Raw genomic sequence first — 20,096 nt, 5'->3', positions numbered from 1 at the left:
TTTCACCAACATTTTTACAACCCTTGCCTCCTCCTTTCTCCTCCTTCCCCTTTGCCCTTTCTAGAGTTCACTAATCTTCCTAAGCTTGCCCTCCCAACCCCACTATGATTTTGCTTTCTTATATCAGAGAAAACATTTGGCATTGGTTTTTTTGGAGGTTGGCTGACTTTACTTAGCATTATCTTCTCCAAGTCCTTCTATTTACCTGGAAGGCTCTCTGAATTGCACCTACTTTCCTCATCCACTTCCATTTTCAAAGGTCAATACCAAGATTTCTTAGTTGTTTCAGGTTACTGTTATATTTTGATCCAGATAGCCTCTACCCTGTTAGACTAGGAGAGTTAGGTAAATGAAGATAGAGGGACAGTTGTGGAGAGAGATTTGGCTACTGCTTCTGTAGTCTCATTTTCTGAGCAAATTAGAGTCTTTGGTTTCTTTCTTGCCCCCAAATAGAAAGGAAAAGAATCAGAAGAACATGAAATTACTTTGTTGAACATGCTGTAAGAGTCAAAAAAAGCTTGTCTGGAGACTGTGGTTGAACCTACCTGCATGTGATCACTTCTCCACAATTTAAAGTTGCAAACAAAAATAGTTTCTGATAAAGCTATTTATTTGCTTGATCAGTGGAGTCTACTGAGTTAAGAGTTGATAGAATCCAGCCTTCTAAAAGATTAAGAAACTAATTAGGTACTATAATATTGATCCCCTAAAATCAAACTTTTTAAAAAATAAAAATATTAAAGAATATTTTTAAATTAAAATATTTAATTTTTGTAATGAAACAATTAAAATTATATTTGAATGCTGTTTATGTCTCTGTTTTGAAAACTTCTTGCAATTGGCTTTTTTTTCTTTTTTGTTATTTTCTGTTACTTTCTAGAGTAAAGCTAGTTTGTATCTGTTGTGGGAAATGGCTCCCAGATGACATCTTCCTGGGCCATCTCTCTGGCCAAGAACTCACCCCCACCAAGAGCAAGATCCAAAATTTATCCATTTCCACACCAAATCCCTGGAATCTGATTGCTACTTTACTATCATTATGTTTTAAAGTAAATGAAGATTTTTAAACAAGTATTAATTTTATGAATCTTTCAATTTAATTTGCTTTCAATTTAATTTTCTCACATTTTCACTTTATATAATAGAAGATATTCATTAATTTTACCATTTAAAGTTTTTGTCAAATATCAGAATCATTAATTTTGTTCATTTCAATTGTTTATTTCTTATTCTACATATTTTTCTTCTTTCCTCTCTGCATTTGATTTTCTTTCTTCCTACAGTTGTTCAGAAATCTTATTTTTAATGTAAATTAATAATCAATGCTTATGCATCATAGAATTAAAATATTTATTTTATGTAAAATTTAGCTATAAATCCCTTAAAATGAAATTAGTGTGGACATAAAGTTGGTTAAATTGCTACAGAAAACTGAAAGTTCCAGAATTACTTGTTTTAAAATACTTTTAGTTGTTCAGAAATATTAAAAATGACTCTATCTTAAATATTTTAACTTATCAATTATTAATTTAAAATTACTGATTTTTCCCTAGTTTTACTGTAGTGTTTTAATTTCAAACTTTTCATATGTTTGAAAGTATTTTAGAATGCATATGCTCTTGAATACATTTACATTTATATATCTTATGTTTATATAAATTATTCCTGCCTGCAATTTATTTTGTTCTTAGTTTTCACTTTTACATATGTTTACATTGTCAGCACCATGGATACATCAAGAATGACTGTTGAAGTGACTTTAGAGTCCCTCGAACTTATCCCCTAAGTGATGAGATACTAACTTTGTAATATTATAGTAATTCTCTGAAACTGAAAATCATGTACTCTTATATTTACTCTCTTACATTGGGTAAACATTTAATTTGTATGTTAAAGTAAGCAAATGAATCTACTTGCATGACAAATTTTGCAACCATTATACCCGAAAACAACCATCTTTGGCAGAAGTAATTCTGGACTCTCTTTAGCAGAAAGTAGGAAATAACCTTTATGAGACCAAGTACAACACTATATGATCAAGCTTTAAAAGTCATTTACACAGTTTCACACTTACGACTTGCCTCCAGCATTTGCAGAACACCTTATTTTACCAGCCTAATTATGCCTCATTGGTGGTACACTGGGAACCAGTGAAGCAGAAGAAATATTGAAAGAATTATTTGTGCAGAATACTTTCAAGACAGGGAGTGATGGCCTCATAGTGATGGCAATAATCAAAAGAATTATTAAATAAAAAAATGTTGTCATTGCATATCAGAGACTTTAAGGCATTAGCAAATACGATAGCACTGGAGGGAATCTTTTTTTTTCCATTTTTTTTATTGCTGTTAATTCAAGGAAAAAAGGTTGCATAAAATCCAATCTGTTCTAGAAATATAAGTGGCCTTTCCAGTACATAACATTTCAAATATCAAAGTATATGGTAAACATACAAATAACGAGAAGGTAACACACCTCCTATGTACAGTACAGTATTTTAAATCATAAAATACAAAAAGTACATAAAGCTCCATAAAGTACAACTGGCAAGTGATTCCCAACGTGCTCACAACACGTTGTGAGAGCATATCAACACTCTCACCTGAACAACCCAACTGCAGCTTAACAATTAATTTAATAATGTGGTCCAAAAATACCCAGATCAAATAAAATATATTTAATCAAAATAATTTCCTTTACTTGAACTTTTTTCTTTCTAAATTAAAGCTTTCATCTACCCCTTTATAACCCCTTCCCCGTAACTCCCACCCATGAAAGTTTCAAAATGTACATTGGTGCTATAAATATAAATGCTACTTATTAAGCATTAAATTAAGCTTCTTTTTTCTTCAAGTTTTTCTTTTGTCTAGCAATCTGTTAGGCTTCTGAACCAAGACCAAATATTTAAGTTCCTCTGCTGCATACCAACATTATTCCACAGACAAAAATCTATCATTTCTGCTCTGTACTGAGGAATAGGAAAACAAAACCCCCCACCCTTAAACCTATGACTACACAGTGGTAGTTGTTCATTGCTGTTGAATGCAGCAGTCACCAAAAAATACACCCAATCTTCCAGATAACCTCAGTGCACTTTAGGAAATCAAAAATTACCTGGAAGCAATTTAGTACATAGATTGGCTTAAAAAAAATTTTTTTTTAAACAGCAGCATTAACTTAGTGACATGACACTGACATGATTAATACCATCTTAACACACTCAGAATTCAGTCTTTCACATTATAATCAAGCATAGTGGTAAACGTTTATAAAAGTGACTTTGCTATGAGAGACAGGTTAGGGAACAAATACCTGACTTTTTTTTTGTAGAAACCCATAGCTTCTGTTCGGATTGCAATAAGCCACACACATTTTAAACACAACGTAACACTGTAACAGTTGGTATAGCAAAAGAAGAAATCTTTACTCAAGTAGTGTCTTTGTGCAGGACATGGTGGTAGACGACAAGTAGAACTGGCTGTTGATTTTCATCACAAACACAAGCACACAGAGAATGATATTCACACCAGTGTGTTCACTTTGTGTCTCCCTGAAGCAACAGGCTAGAAAAGTATGATGAAAGGAGAGAGATGTTATCTTTTTCTTTTTTTTCTTTTTTTTTTTTTTTTAAGAAAAAGCTTTCTGTCCATAGGTCATATCTTTCAGCTTCATATGGTTTGACTTCTTCCTCTTGCTCCCACTTATTTTCATGTTTATTTGGACAACAAGCACTGCATATATGTATTTGTGTGATGCTGTTTATTACATATATACATACTATCTTGGGAATTTAACTTCTCATGTAGGATTAAGGTGAGAAGTTTACCCTCCCTTTATATGCAGAGCAGTTTACAGAAATGTGGACAAGTACACTGCCAGGTACTCGTGCCGCAGGCCAGGGAAAGGGCAAGGGTGGCTGGCCAGAGCAGTGTAGTTTAGGGTGAGAGTGAGAAAAGCTGGGGAAGAAGCAGTTTCTTTCTTTTTTTTTCAAAACCATATGACTGTCACCAGTGTTGTAAAAAAGGGTCAAATACACAGTTTTAAAGATTCAGTAAACATTGCACAAAGCACGCATCAACATTTTCCTTTATATATATATATATATATATATATATATATATATATATATATATATATATTTTTATTGGTTGTTCAAAACATTACAAAGCTCATGGAATATCATCTTCCATATATTTGATTCAAAATCCATAAATTTTCCTTTTGATAGTTTGTCTGAAGTTTAAATTACATGTATCATACATATAAGCCTGTTGTTGAACCAGGAGACCAGAGGCTCAGAAGCATTGCATTCTTTCTTATTTTGGACATTGGTACAAGAGAAATAAAAACTCCCAACTGCATAGAAATCTAGGAAATGTATAGACAAAGAAACAAACAAGGAACCCTGATTCAGGGCTCTTAAAATGGTCTTGTCAAAAGTCACTGAAGACAATTCCTTTGGAAGCTTCAGTAGGAATTCCTGTAGTTCCTGGTGGGTTTTTGTTACTGTTGTGACTGAAAGATCAGACCAGTTTACTTTGAAAGTGTACTCCCAAAATTTGTCAGCCCTTTTTCTCTAGACTCCTTTCAACATTATCTTCTCGATGTGTACAGCTTCTCACTGAGCTCTATGAGGTGCCATGGTAAGTCCATCCTGAAGTATGGGGGCTTGTTCTATCAAGCTAGTCTCATTACTTTGCAAGTAATCACCATGAGCAGTGTCATTCTGGACCCTGGAGCCGGCAAAGTTGCACGACTCCACCTCCGTTTCTTCTGGGGCCCCCGCGGAGCGCGGTGCGGAGCCTTTCCAGATGCTTCCTCAGGGTGACCCGCTGATGGAAGGAGAAAGCCGGGTGCAGCGAAGCCATAGTGAAGAGCAGCAGCAGTTCCTCCTGGGCCCTGAAGCCGAGCCCGCCTCCTGCCCCGGGCTCGGCGCCGCCGCCTTCCGGGCCGTCCTTCTCGGCATCCTGCTCGCCATTGCCGTCCTCGCCACCCGTCTCGTCCTCCGCGGCACCCCGCGAACCCTCGCCTCGGGCCGCGCGCAGGCTCTTGAGCACCGAGTCCACCTGGGGCAGGAGGCGGTGAAGGCGGCCGGCAGCCTCCCGGTTTTCTGAGCCCAGCAGACGACGATGAGGCGCGAGCGCACGGCTGGCTCTCGGAAGTCAGCCAGAGGCCCTGGGTCCAAGAGGCCGTTGGCCTTGGCCTCGGAATCGCGCATTAATGGTAGTCCTTGCGCGCCAGGTCCTCCAGGCACGAGCCGAGGAAGCGCAGCTCCAGCGGGTTGCACAGGTCCAGCAGCCTGCACATGAACTCCAGGCGCTGCGCCGAACCCAGCACCAACCCGAACCACTCCTACACTCATTCCTGCTCGCGCAGCGCCGCCGCGGGTCCCCCGCCACCGCCCGGCATGCCCGACCCCGCCGCCGCCCCGCCAGCAACAGGCGGCCCGAGCCCCCGGGGCAGCGGCGGCTGTGGAGGCTGGGGGCCCCTGGAGGGAATCTTTGAATATCATTATTTATTCTGAAAAATAAATGCAAGGAAGTAAATGAATACTTTGAAACAAGATATTGAGCAGATGTTACATGAGGCTGATGCTATGGCCCTGGTGTAAACAGGTTATAAATGGCATAAAGGTGTAAACGTCAAGAGTTTAATCTGAAAGTTTTATTCACATGTAATCTCCTATATATGAAAGATTGCTCATAAATTTTAATTCCACAAAAATTGGTATGAGAATATGAATAAATAAATGGCTACAGCTTTGTGCAAAGATAAAGGATTAGCATGCCATATTTACTGTTATATACCAAGGTACACAAAAAACTGTCCAAAAGATACTTTTTTCCTCAAGAGTTTATCAGCTAATAGAAAAATGGATTTTGAGCACGTTTGACTATTCTTACTGTAGATTTGTTAAAGGTGAGTTATTCACTTCAAGAAATTGCTAACATACCTGACTTTTTTAGAGCACCTGAATGAACTTAATTGAAAACTGCAAAGCCCTGTCAAAAATATTACGTGCACAGAGTTTATGGATTTGAAGAAAAAAATTCTGCTTTTGAAAAAGGATTAAAATGACTCTTTGTGATACTTGGGTGGTATTATATTTTAAATCCTAAAGAAAAATAGTATTAAGACTATTAACAACACTACAAAGCCTTGAGGTAACATTTTATTTCAATGTTCTGAAACACTTATTATTGGGAAAAGTTTTGAAAATCATTTATATTTCTGTGAGGAATTTCAACATTACCTTTGTGAATGCAGGAAAAAGAAGGCATATGAGACTTATACATTTTCCTCTCATGGAACATTTTTATCCTTTGAAGAAAAAGTGATAAATATTATATTGCCCTTTGCTGACACCAACTTTTGTGAATAAAGCTTTCATTAATGGCAATCATCAAAAATCTGATGTTGCAAAAAAAAAAAAAAAACTTGTCACAAAAACGATATTTTATAAATGCAAGCTCAAATGTCTTATTAAAGATTTTTACAACAGTGTAGTTGGAAGTTTTATAGATAGTAAATAGTTTACATATGTCCTAAAACTCGATATTTCATTTTTCTTATCATAATTATATGTTATAAGGGAAATGTGATAATTTTTTTCATCAAGTTCCTTATAGGCATTTCCAAAGTGTCTCCAGGTTTAACCCATTTTGCATGTGTGAAAAGGATGTGGGAGGCCCTGGAATAGCAACAATTTTGGGGGGGGGGGTTAGAGGGTGGGAGGATGTTTTTCAAATGGAAACATGGGAAGAGCCTAGAGTGGCAAAGGAAAATCTAAAGCAGATTTTAACATCACTTGATAGCCATTCTCCATTAGAATCAAGATTTAAAAAAGCATTAAAAATACAATGAAGACAGCTTCGTCCACACTTTTCCCCTCCTGTGTTTTCAATAGATATCTAGTTCATTAATAATTATTGCTCTGTACCTATGGAAGGGGAAGTTCTGCTAACCTTGTGAATCTATTTTTATTTTCCCAATGCCTTCAAAGATAGCAATTAAGGTTAAAAAATATTTTAAAAAGTCAATGGCATATTTAGGGATGGAAATCCTTTACTGTATTCTAATTGTTTCTAAATATGTATGTTTTACTTGAGCAAAAATTAGAAACCATATGTGAGTATTTGCACATTTTCATTCATTTGGTTTATGTAGTGCTATTAACTGCTAATACATTTAATACATTGCTGGGAGCCATCAGCCAAGTAGGTATGACAATCTCCTTGCCAGCTTACTCCCATGCTGTCTAGTGGAAGGACTTCTGAAAGGTGACCTTGCTCAAGGACCAGGGCAGTTTAGCATAATAGGAGATTAGGGTGTTCCCCCTTTAGAATAGGGCAGTTTAGCATAATAGGAGATTAGGGTGTTCCCCCTTTAGAATAGGGCGTATCCTGCTGCTGAGTTCCTCTTGAGTTCTTAGGGTCAGACAGTATATTTTGGGAGACAGAAGCCCATGCGGAGTGGATTTGGGCAGAGTAGTGGATTTGGGCAGAGAGTGGATTTGGGCAAAGAACGTGGATTCCCCCAGAACATGTTTGTAGACGGCCGGTGTGAGTTCAGGAATAAAGAATTGCTGTTTGAATCTACAAGCTGTGTGGAGACTCGTGATTTGTGCCCAGCCAGAGACTGCGGCAATACATAAGATCTATGGTTTCCTGTTAACACTTTATAAGGATATTATAGTTTTATGGTTAACATTAATTTGAGGTATTGCTTTAAGAGTAAACAGGTACTTTAAAATAATTATTTCCCTGGTGTTTAATTTAGTGTTAATCATGTTAACAAAGTTTTATGCAGGCAAGAGCACAGTAACTTCATATTATGCATGTAAACTATGTAATAGAGTAATAAAATTTTTGCTTAATATTATAGTGTCCTTAGCTAAAAACATTTAATTGTGTGTAGACTTATTTTAAATTTGATTAATTCTGTTAGCCAAGCTTGTTCTTTTAATTGTCCCCAGAAATGCATTTCCTTGGCTCCCATGTTACAAAACTCTGGAGTTTTTCCTGTGCCATATTTGCACACTTAAGCAAAATTAATGTTATAATGTAAAGAAGATTGTTCTGTCAGGGGAAAGATTTTAAGTCAAATTCATTATCTCCATACTTAGGATCTATCTACATAAGTTATTGATCAGATTGCATTGTCCAGCCAATACCAGCTTGAGGTGATTCACTGGAATCAGATTGAGACAGACTGAGGTATTGACAATTATCCATTCCTTTCACAAATCTAATAATAATAGCAAGTTGGGACTTCCTTTGCAAGGAAAGCATTGTTTTAAATAATTTCAGTTTTTAGATCAATTCATGTTTACAGAAAAACTGATGGAAAGTTATAGAATTTCATGTGTCTCCCTTCCTCCCCACAGGTTCCTTCTCATGTTATTAACATCTTGCACAATGTGGTGCAATTGTTACAACTGATAAACCAATGATACATTACTGCAAGTTCACAGTTGACAATAAGGTCCATTATGTGTTGTACAGTTCAGTGGGTTTTCTTAAAATATGATGTCATGTTTTCACCATTATTGGATCATACAGAATAGTGTCACTTCAAAGGGTGTATTTTAATTTAATTGCAGTCTAAGATAGATTTGTCAGTGCCCCCACATTTTAAAAAATGATAAAGCTTTTGTGTTTGGAAAAAAGAAAGTGGAAAATATTGTTCACGGTTTTTCCATCATATCTGTAAAGAAGGTACTTTTAATAACAGAAACAAGTTGATTCCAGCAAATTATATATTTCTTTCTAGAAGAGCCAAAGATTCATGATATTTGCCTTACTTTCTTCATCTTCAAATTTCAACTTTGAATTTAATTATAATTATTAAACATGTCTCTTGCTTTAGTCAATTTTCACTTAATGTTTTTATCACAAAAATATCTTTGAAAGGCTATACACTAAATTTAATTTATCAATTATGAATATATATTACTGGTGTAAACAAGATTCTGTAATTTAGCAGTTTTCCCTCCTTATTTCCCCATTAACTTTCAAGTTTCTGTTAAAAATAAAATCCTCTTGCCAGTGGTGCACCTACCAGCTTGGGGGGCTGAGGAAGGAGGATCACAAGTAGGTGATAAGAAATTCAGTGAGACCCTGTCTCTAAATAAAATACAAAATAGAGCTCAGTGGTCGAGTGCCCCGGAGTTCAATTCCCACCCCCCCTGCAAAAAAAAGAAGAAGAAAGAAAGGAAATCCTCTTGTGTATGTTTCAGAGCATGATCCTAGAGCAGAGGTAAATCTTGGAAAATTTGAGAAAATATTCCTAGCTACACCTAGATCATAGGTGAACATGACAACAGACAATAAAAGTTAACCAGTAGATAATGATGGAATTTACATTTTCCTGTTGGAATTAATAAGCATTCTAATTTGCATAGCTTGAAAATAATAATACATCACTAACAGTGATAAAGCAAGTAACTGAGTCAGGCACTGGAAATGGAATACTTCCCAACCTTTGGATGAAGTCAGGAGTAATATCTCACCTAAGGGAACTTTCTCAATTGAAAGTGGACTAATTTTAATTTTAAGTATTAATTCTTTGTACTGGCTGAATGTGCAAAGGGAAGTATATAATGCAATATACATATTCAAGCTTGAATAATACCCCCAAAACTTTGCTTATTTTAATATTAGATCAAATGAAAATTAACATTTTTTTAGAACTCAAAAAAATTTAATAACAGATATATTAAACCAATCCATACTCGGTATAGGTTAGATAGAGATAATGTGAAACAACTAATTAACTTTAATTAACTGAACTTTATACAATTTCCTCCAAAATGCTTCTCCAGTGTCATACTCTCTAGGGTCCACCATTGCTCATTCATTGGATGTCTAGAGACCCTTTGTTTTAAAAATGTCACTTTTTTTTCCTGCTCTGCAAGTGCATTTTTCTCCAAAGCCCTCCTCTTTCCCTTACTATTATTGTGTACATCTGGAATATCTTCCCAAATTTATTATGTTGAAAGCATGATCTCCAATGTAGCAAGGATTAATCCAACAAGTGGATTAATCCATTGACAGATGAATAAATTACTGGGAGGAAGGACCTACTTGGAGTCACTTATTGTGCTTTATCTGTCCTTGACTACTTCCTCTGTCTGTGGCCTGGCTGTCAGAAGCTAAGCAGCGTTCCTTCACCATGACCTTCCACCATATACTGAATCCTCTGAAACCATAAGCTTTGGCTTATGACAAGATATATGAGTTGCTCTTCTCATATATATTGTGCATAGTGATGCAAAGAAAACTAAACACTCTCTGAAAGCACTGACACCTGGATCCAAAGAGTTAACTAGTGCTGAATCAAAAGAACAGGCACCCATAGTAACCAAGAGTTAATTCTCCTCTTCTGTCTGCTCACATTCTCACTCCACCTGAAGGGGCTTCAGCTACTGCCCTCTATAGGACACTTCGGATATATTCCAATTTAATTACTTTTCATGCACTATTTACCATGGTGCTTTCTAAAGTCTAAATTTAGCAGTTACCAGTCCTCTGTAATTTCTTTAATTTTTATTTTTTAGAGCCTTAGATTTTAATACTCAAGAGTCATGATTTTACATTCTTTGGCACTTTCTTAAGGAAATGACTAGAAGTAGAAGAGCCATGGGCACAAATAGCTGCCCAAGTTTTCCTTCTCCATCTGTAGAACAAATAGTGATTTCCACTTCAGGAGGCTGTCAAGGTAAAAGTGTATATAACCTGATTTTAAGTGTGCTGCACAGTACCTAGAATTCAGCAAATACTCCTTCAATTTCTTGCACTATCAACAAATTAATACAAATTCAGATTATTTGAAGGACCTCTATTGTTTTCATCACTAAATGTTGCTATCGCACATTAAGTTTCCAATCTGTTTCTAGTTTTTTGAAAAGTTGCAAAATTTTAATGGATTATAGAAGGAGAGTTAATGTTGTCCCTATCACCATTAGGTGTCCTAGTAAACAAAAGAACCACTATCAAGAAACCAAAATGAGTCTATATTCTGCCATTCTAGTCAAGTGAAATCTTTAATAAAGAAGCAATACTGTAGTAATTATTGTGGACAAGAAGTGCAAAAAAAATAGTTAAAATGGAGAATTTATGGCACTTAAGTCAGGGAATATGCTGGCATCTTCTGAAGGACATCTTTGGGGACTCCTCCCCCGGAATGATGGCCTGGCTGTAGGACTGTGGTGTGGAAAAATGGGAAGTGTTACCCACAAGTTGATGAGTGTGGGATGTGGGTAGCTGTGAGGAAGGGAATGACTATGGAATCTCAGCAAGGTTCCAAAAAAAAAAAAACAATTTCAGTTTTTATTTGGTTTTCTTTAATAAAAGATAAGCAGTAAATGTCCTTGTTTCCTAGGAAATATCCCTTCTTTTTTAAAAAAAATTAAATCACATGGCATGGAAAAATTGAGTAATTCTATATTAATTAGGATACTTCTACTCTAAAGATAAACCTTATGGTTTAACATAATTTAGTTTGAATATTATTTTATTTTCATTTTGAAATGACCAGGTTGAAGAAGGATGATATGTGTGGCATTATATGGAAAATAATATATTCAATAGTTAAAGTATTTTATTACTTCTATCAAGAATTTTATGTTTATGAAGGGAAATAAGCATCCATGTTATTTGGCTGTGGTTTTAGGTACATTGTAGTGAATTTATATTAATGAAAATAAAAGAGCTGATATCATTTTGTATAAGGGTAGGGGCAGTTTGTATAATTTTTTCTTAGATCATGAGAAACGTGAAAGGCATGTGGATATGGTTTGTGATATGTACCTGTTGATTGTTTTCCAAAGCATATCCTATGTAATTGGAGTCAGAATATAGCATCAGTCATTTATGGAATTGAAAAATTGCTTTTTCTTTTATGTTTTTACCTGCTAATCCCATAGAATTTTTCTTCAAAAAGAACGATTAAGGATTGTAAGGAAAATAATCTTCCTTAGAGAATATTTTTTTTATTATTTTATTTTGTCTTGAATATGTCCAATTCTTCATTCATAAAAACAGTTTAACTTTTGTTATTTGTTGAGACATCAGTGGATTGACATTCCATTTTAAAAATCAGTGATTTTCTTCAATCTTAAGTCATTACTTAAGATTGAGATAATTAAGATCCTGAAATTTTTTTGATCCTTCTATTCTTAAGGCATACTTTTTTTAAATTTTAAAATTTACTTTGAGGACATTTTTATTTTCATGTTTGGGGAAATTTTATAAAATTGCTGTTTAAGTGAACTATCACAAGTACCAGGAAGGATAGAAATTGCTAATTATTCACCTTTCAATAACCATGAAGTCTTGTACTTCTAGAGCATAAAGCACATTCAACATCAATAAAGAAAAAGAATCATAGCAGTATTATTTCTTGCTTTAAGCATTTCTTCAAAAATTATGCATTAAGATGATATGCAAGGAAATATACAGAATATCCAAGATAATTAAGGAAATTTGTCTTTATCGGCTCTATCAGTGGATATCAGGCATGTCTGTGAAACTGGTAGTAGAGCCAAGATAGCTTACATGAATTTAGAAAACATGGGGTTTGTTCTACCTTCAGTGACAATGAGATTAGGAGTGGAAGGCAACTTCCTTGAAATGCATCAAAGTGAACAGCAAGTGTAGCTGACACTGTGTACCCAGGGGACTGTGGAGAGGAGGGAAAGGCTTTGAAATGAGAGATGCCAGGCCACAAGCCCAAACTACTGTGATACAATCATCTCTTGGTATCTATAGAGGATTCATCCCAAGACTGCAGCATATAAAAAATCCAGGGATGCTCAAGTCCTCGACATAAAATAGCATAGAATCTTCATATAACCTATGCATCTCCTCCCACATATTTTAAATCGTCTAGATTTCTTATAATACCTCATACAATGTACATGTCCTGTTAGTAGTTTATCATCTTCTATAGGCAACAATGATAAGAAGTTTGCATGAGTTCTATATATATTTCAAATACTTTCAACCTGCATTTGAGGTTAGTTGAATAATCTGGGATGCAGAACCTACAGATGTGGAGAGTCAAACTGCATTCTATGAAAAGAAAATGTTGCAAATCATGTAAAACTAAAATTTGTGTTTCAAGCTACTGCATTTTATCATCTAACCTAAAATAGATTTAAGTATAAGTTGTCTTTGTATTTGTTGTGTAGTTAGACGTATATTTGCTATCTTTTACAGTGAAGTTTAGCAACTGCAATGGAAAAAGAAAAGTATAGTATGAAAGCAGCAAGCCTGCAGATTTCAAGGTGGATGAAGATGACATGGTCTATGCCATGAGAAGCTTTCCACTCTCTTCTGAGCATGCTAATTCCTAATATATGCCCAAGACAAGGAGACCCAAGAGAAGTGGCAAGTGGCAGTAAAACTAAGTCTCAAGCCAACCTCAATCCAGGAGTTGGCAAAGGTATAATATTGGAGCTGATGTCTACAAAACAAAAATTAATACAGTTAACAAAATGTGTGTGTGTGTGTGTGTGTGTGTGTGTGTGTGTGTGGTACACACATTTTGCTTCATATCACATGAAATAGATGGCCAGTACTTGAATTTTTTTATCAACTGCAGTTAGTTTACCAGTATTTTTAATCTTCTAAAATACTTAGACATGTATATTTTAAGTGACCAGAAATTATATTTGAAAGATTTTTTTATACTTTGAAATTATAATTTAATTAAAATTAGAAGTAGTTTGTTTTGCATCTTAGAAGCTTTATAAGCTGTTAAATATAACCACAAAATAAACAATTTCTTTGCATATCATCACCAGTCAAATTTATTAGATGGGAAATACAGATTTACAGTAGTAACAGTAAAGCATGTCTGACAATGAGTGTTAGGATCTCTTTTGTCCCTTAATAATCAAATTGGGAGTGTGAATTATTTATACTACTGATATGACTTTTAGGAATTATATATACTCCCTCTGGTGGAAGCTGTTGTGAGCCCACATAAAATAAACGAAGAACATTTCCAAGAGAGTACTGTTCAATTCAGTTCAGAAACATTTATTGAGCACTTACTTTGTATAAGTCACTATATTAAGTACTTTGAACAAGATACAATAAATTCTTTAGTAAAGTTATGATAATATTATTTTCAGACTATTCTAGTTCTTTGATTTAATTAAAAACAGTTACTGAGGGAGCAAACCCATATATTCTAAAGTTCATGGTTTGATGAACTGTGACTATTACATTTTGCACATTTATTGTACTGTGAGAGACAAGAATACACACAATCAGTTCTGGTATTTAATTGTAAATGTGATATACACAGCCATAATCAAATGATAATGAATACATGTAAGAAAAATGTCATTTTTTTCTTGTGCTATTTGTTGAGATTTCATTATATTAAATTTTAATTAATCAATTAACTATTAAAGGTAATCATGTCATTTGCATAATGTAAAATAAGAACCTGGTGATTAATGGAGTAAAAAGACACTTTTATTGTTTTTGATGTTTTGTGTCCTAACAAACTAACTTGGGTATTTGCACTGAAGCAGGAAGGGCTAATGGCAAAAATGTCTACAGATATTGGGAGAAACAGAAGAAAATGTTGACATCTATCAGAGATTAATACCTAGTGTGCAAAGTGGGTCATTTGAAGCATCCATCATGGCTGACATAGATTTAGAATAATTACAGCATTAATTCTGTGGGATTTAATAGGGTCATAAATATTTGAGACATTCCTTAGCAGTATGTATTAAACTTACCTTGGAATTCAAATTATATTTTAGCACATCAAGATCTAAATTTAATGTACAGTATCACATTACCTGGTATGTGGTTTAAACTAATGAGAAATATATAAAAAGGTAGTATTAACTTTTGCTCAGTACTAAGCTACTATCTAAGATGGTTTATAGAAACTGCAAATAGTTAACACACCTGAGCCCAATAATAAATTCAGTGAACAGTGCAATTCAGAAATTTTATGCTTTTTGTTTTTTATTATTTTAATAAGGGGATAAGGAAAGGGCCTCCATAGTTATTTTCTGTTGATAATAAACTGTGGTTCCTACACTTTTAGGTACCCATTAATATTGATTTTCTTTCAGAAAATATTTTTCCTAGTACTCAGGAATATCTTGTTATATTTTAATGCAAATGAGTCCCAGGAAATTGAAGAGATAGTATTTCCAAGACAATCCACCAAACACAGTGGATACCTACAAAGGCAAAAGAGAGACTGGGTCATTCCTCTCATCAACTTGCCAGAAAATTCCAGAGAACATTTTCCTCAAGAGCTTGTCAGGGTAAAATGGTGCAATTTTAATTATTCCCATGGCATGTGGGTTTTTTAATAAATCACTTATTTGTGTTGTATATTCTGTCCTTTGTACATTGTAATTCAGTTTATCAATGATCAAAACCCCCAAACAAAGGTGCTATTTTTCTGTTAAAAAAGTTTTTGTGTTTTTTTACAAAGTAAAGTTTATGACATCTGTATGGAAAACATTTTTTTTCTGTAGCTAGGTTTTCTATAACACTGTAGAAACCTATAATTGTTTTCCTTGGTTATCTCTTGCAATATTTGTAGGCAGCCCCCACTGTGGTCCTGGATGCTATGGATGTAATGCTTGTTCTGTATGTGAATACTAAGGCTACATGCATCTCCATCCACTCCTCAGCCACTCTCAGTACAGACCCTGGGGCTGCCTTGCTAGGAGCTGGGCTCTCTGTGGAGATCTCTACCCTCCACAGACAGCTTTGGGGCCAAAGGGAAAAAAAAGGAAATCACTGCTAAAAATTCCAGCACCAAGTGCATTTGAAAGTTTTTTAAAAGGGAAAAATTACCTCTGATACTATTATCAGAATCCCTAGGGCAGTGTAAAACCAAAGGCTTTCAAATCTGAAGTTAGTTTTTTGTTGTTGTTTTGGTTACTCCAGATGCATACCTTCAGATGAAGAAATTCAAAATACAGATTTTTTTGCATGTTGTATAAAATTATCAACCCATTATTCATGACAAAAGTATAATAAGACAAAAATCATTATATTTCCATTTGCTAAAATGTAAATGTTCTTATGAATGATTATTTGAGCATGCACACTCGTGTTTATTGAGAGATGTGGGTTTTTTAATAAACCACTTATTTGTGTTGTATATTCTGTCCTTTGAACATTGTAATTCAGTTTACAAATGAGCATAACCCCCAAACAAAGGTGTTATTTTTCTATTTTAGTAGAATATGAGAAAATAGAGAATGGTGCTTTAACTTTAAAAAAAAACACAACGAGATTTTAATAATTAATTTATTTTATTTACCCAACACATAAAAATCTATTATTATTTCCTCTAAATGGTATTGCCCAGTCATTGCTTTTTATGCCTCCCTGCCTTCTTCTCTACCTATAGATTCTCTTCAGCCTCCAATGGCTACTCATACATTGACTTAATTTTCCTGGGAACCATTGTATTTGTAGGAGAAGAAAATGTGCTTATAGTGGCTCTACAGTTTGGGAGTATAAAAATATCTCTTGAGATCCTTTCTCATAAGCTCCTTATTAATAAAGAATTGTAGTATTAGTTGCCTTTTTAAAATGATATGGAAAGCTTTCTTGCAATGAAGAGTCTTTGTGCAAAGCAAGTAAAAATCATGGTGTCCAGGCTCCACCATGTTGGAGTTCTGTGAAAGCATATTTCACACTATGAATAGATAATTGTTTCTTATTGTAACTGATGAAAAAAGGTGAACAGCTTTTATTTCAATTAACTTGGACACCTGTTACTATGTTAAACAGTCTAACCCAGAGTTTCTGTCTAAAACTGACACTCCTAAATTTTGACTTTTTGCACTACTCCTAGTGAGCATTCTTTTAAAGGTGAACATTGCCCCCAGTCTTTCTGGGGATAAGTGGCATCTCTTTTTGAAGGTTGTTTCCAAGAAGCAGAGAGGAGAGGCAGGCACTGGGGATGTTTCAGTGGCATTCTGGAAAGAGAAGGAGCAAGTTTGTAACAGAACAAGGGAGGAAGTGTGGCATGTGCTATCTCTGATAATGAGCTCAGTTAGTCTCTCATTTAATACCATTGTTTTCTTGGTCTTCAGATCAGGTCTTATAGGGATAAAAACCTTTCACCGTGGTACAGTGTCACTAGGCCCAGAGCTGACCAACCTCCGACTGGCATCTTTATTATCGACCCCATCTCAGGTCAGCTGTCAGTGACAAAGCCTCTGGATCATGAGCTGATAGCCTGATTTCATGTAAGATTGCAACCAGCTGATAAATCTGTGTGTTCGTACTCTTCTAAATGTGTGTGGAATTAGTGGTTGCCTCCTATGAATCTGAAATCCTGGATTCTGAGAGTTTCAACATCAGAAATGAAATTTGTAGCTTTTTGTCTTATTTTGATGATTCTAATGTCTTTATAAAATTTATTAGTGCTCTTGGTAAAAACAAAACAATGCCAAAAAAGGAAAATTGCTCCAAACTGCATTACTCTTTACATTTTATTCCTTGCCTTCAGTTATAAGGTTAAGAAAAGCTATAAGAGCAAATTATGAATGGGGTCAAAACCATTGAACATAAAATACATAGAGATCAAACCATTGTTCACGGATACATAGAAGTATAATCAAAGTGAATCCCATATTCTTATTTTCTGTTAAATATTCTTCTGGATTTTTTTTCTCTTTTTATTACTCAGAACCTTTTATCAATGAAAGATATTAATGCATTGTTTGTTCTACATGTTCTTTTTTGTTTGTTTGTTTGTTTGCTCCTAAAACCCTTAATGTTTATGCAACAATATAACATAGCTTTTAATATTGTAAAATTGATTTTTGAAAACATTTTATAATACCTTCTCATTTCCAGAGGTATTGATAAAGGTCTTCCCTCCTCCAAGATGCTTATCTCCCAATTTTTATCTGTTGGACTAACTTTTTACATTTAAAATTTTAACCTCTGTGGATTTATTTGAATAAAAGGAGAGAGAGCTACAGGCCCACTTTTCTTTTCCTTTGTGGGTAGCCTGTTTTCCCATGTATTGAATTTATTCCCACAGTAGTTTAAAACCTTCCTCCTACATAAGCATGTGCTTACAAAGTTTTTGTTTTGTTCACTTATACAATTGTTGAACTCTTGGACTTGCTCAAAGCTTTAAAATTATAGGAATTTCTAAACTAAAGTAGATTCCTGTAGATCTAAACAGACAAATAAGCATATGAAAAATTGAAAATGTTTTAGGATAAATATTACTCTGTATTTTCTCTTCAAGATTTTGATTATTTTATCAGCCCATTCTTTTAAAACTCTTGAAGGAACAGTTTATTCTAATGTTGTTTATATTGTCCTAAAACACAGAGAAAGAAATACAACTTCAAATTTTTCACAAGGACTGCATAGCATTTCTAGGGAATGTGGATTAAGATAGCACAAAGTACAGCTGGGCACTGTGGAGCATGCCTGTAAACCCAAGGGCTCAGGAGGATGAAGCAGGAGGATCCAAAGGTCAAAGCTAGCATCAGCAACTTAGCAAGGCCCTAAGGAACTTGGCAAGATCCTGTCTTAAAATAAAAAATAAAAAAGCTGGGGAAGTGGGAATGTGGGTCAGGGGTTAAGTGTCCCTGGATTCAGCCCCAGTACAAAAAAAAAAAGATTGCTTATAATAAAAGACTGTGGACTAGTCCAATTTGTGATTATAAAGATTGATAGAAAAAAATTTTCGATCTTTTTCTCTATGAATTCTCACTTCCTGATCTTCTGTCATTAAAATTCAGAAAATATATACATCCAGGTCCATTTTATAGTAAATTATTTTTCTTTCAGTGCTTGCTTCGTATATATTAAAAGAGCAATACTCATAGCAAAATAGAGTTTATTATAGAATTATAAGTATTAAGAATGAGTAACTTAGTGAGGCCCTGTCTCAAAATTAAAAAGGATGTGACTCAATTTTTAAGCACCCTCGATTTCAATCCCTGGTACCAAAAAAAAGGATCAGTATTAATATTTTACATAATTATAAATGTAATTAAAGTTCAGTATTAAAAATCTGTTAAGGAGAAAATAAGACAAGGGAAAATTATAACTATATAATATTGAAATTCAGTAATAAAATTTAGGTAGTTTTCTGTGTTTAATAACCTCTAAATAAAGAGAGGCTGTGTTGATGTTTCTTTAACTTAAAGAACATATCTGATGGAAGCCAACAGCCAGTATCAGACTAGCATTCCAGTTAAAAAGAAACAGTTCATGCCAGGAGGAGTAGTGCAAGCCTGTAATCCCAACAGCTTGGGAGGCTGAAGCAGGAGGAATCAGAGTTCAAAGCAAGTCCCAGCAACATCTGGGTACTAAGCAACTCAATGAGACCCTGTCTCTAAATAAAATATAAAATAAGGCTGGGGATGTGGCTCAGTAGTCAAGTGTCACCCACCCAAAAAAGGAATGGAATGCCTCTCTTTGTGCGGAATTGATTGAAAGATTTTTGAAGATATTCTACCAAGAGTAGCTAATTGATTATACTTGCTTTTCAGAAAAAGACATACAGAAATATTTGAAAAATACCTACAAAACTATGAGCTAACCCTAAATACATATAATCACATATTTTAATATATATGAGTTACTTTAAAACTGAAAAACAGTAAAAGCTTAGTATGAAAATTTCCTATGTACACTCACTTTCTATACTCCTGTTTCCTTGATCTTTACGAGCACTCTTTGGTGGTACCATATCTATCCTTACCCTGATTCTTATCATATATAATCGTTCAACAAAAGGATTTTGGAGCTGGCAGAATTGACTTTGGATCCAGATTCTGTCAACAGACAGAGGATTGTGACCGCCACAAGTTACCTAGCATTTCTGAAGCTCAGAGCCCCCAATTAAAAATGTTGACAGTGTCTGGCTCACTCTTTTACATATTGATTTCAATCATTTAAATTGGATTAGCACAATGTCTAACATAAGGTAATGGATGGTTTTTTGCTGCTTATCTACTGTAATTATTTGGAGTTAGGTTGACTACAATTTTTTTTAAGAGAGAGAGAGAATTTTTTAATACTTATTTTTTAGTTTTCAGTGGACACAACATCTTTATT

At 34.7% G+C, this 20,096-nt stretch overlaps 1 pseudogene; it reads right to left on the bottom strand.

The window, feature by feature from the left end:
* Window positions 1-4,240: 4,240 nt before the first annotated feature.
* Window positions 4,241-20,096, bottom strand: part of LOC143389682 (zinc finger CCHC domain-containing protein 2 pseudogene) — a 29,906-nt pseudogene continuing 14,050 nt past the window's right edge.

This window comes from Callospermophilus lateralis, unplaced genomic scaffold (genome assembly GCF_048772815.1).
Source record: "Callospermophilus lateralis isolate mCalLat2 unplaced genomic scaffold, mCalLat2.hap1 Scaffold_63, whole genome shotgun sequence".
Lineage (NCBI taxonomy): Eukaryota > Metazoa > Chordata > Mammalia > Rodentia > Sciuridae > Callospermophilus > Callospermophilus lateralis.
This window is presented reverse-complemented; position numbering and strand designations above follow the sequence as displayed.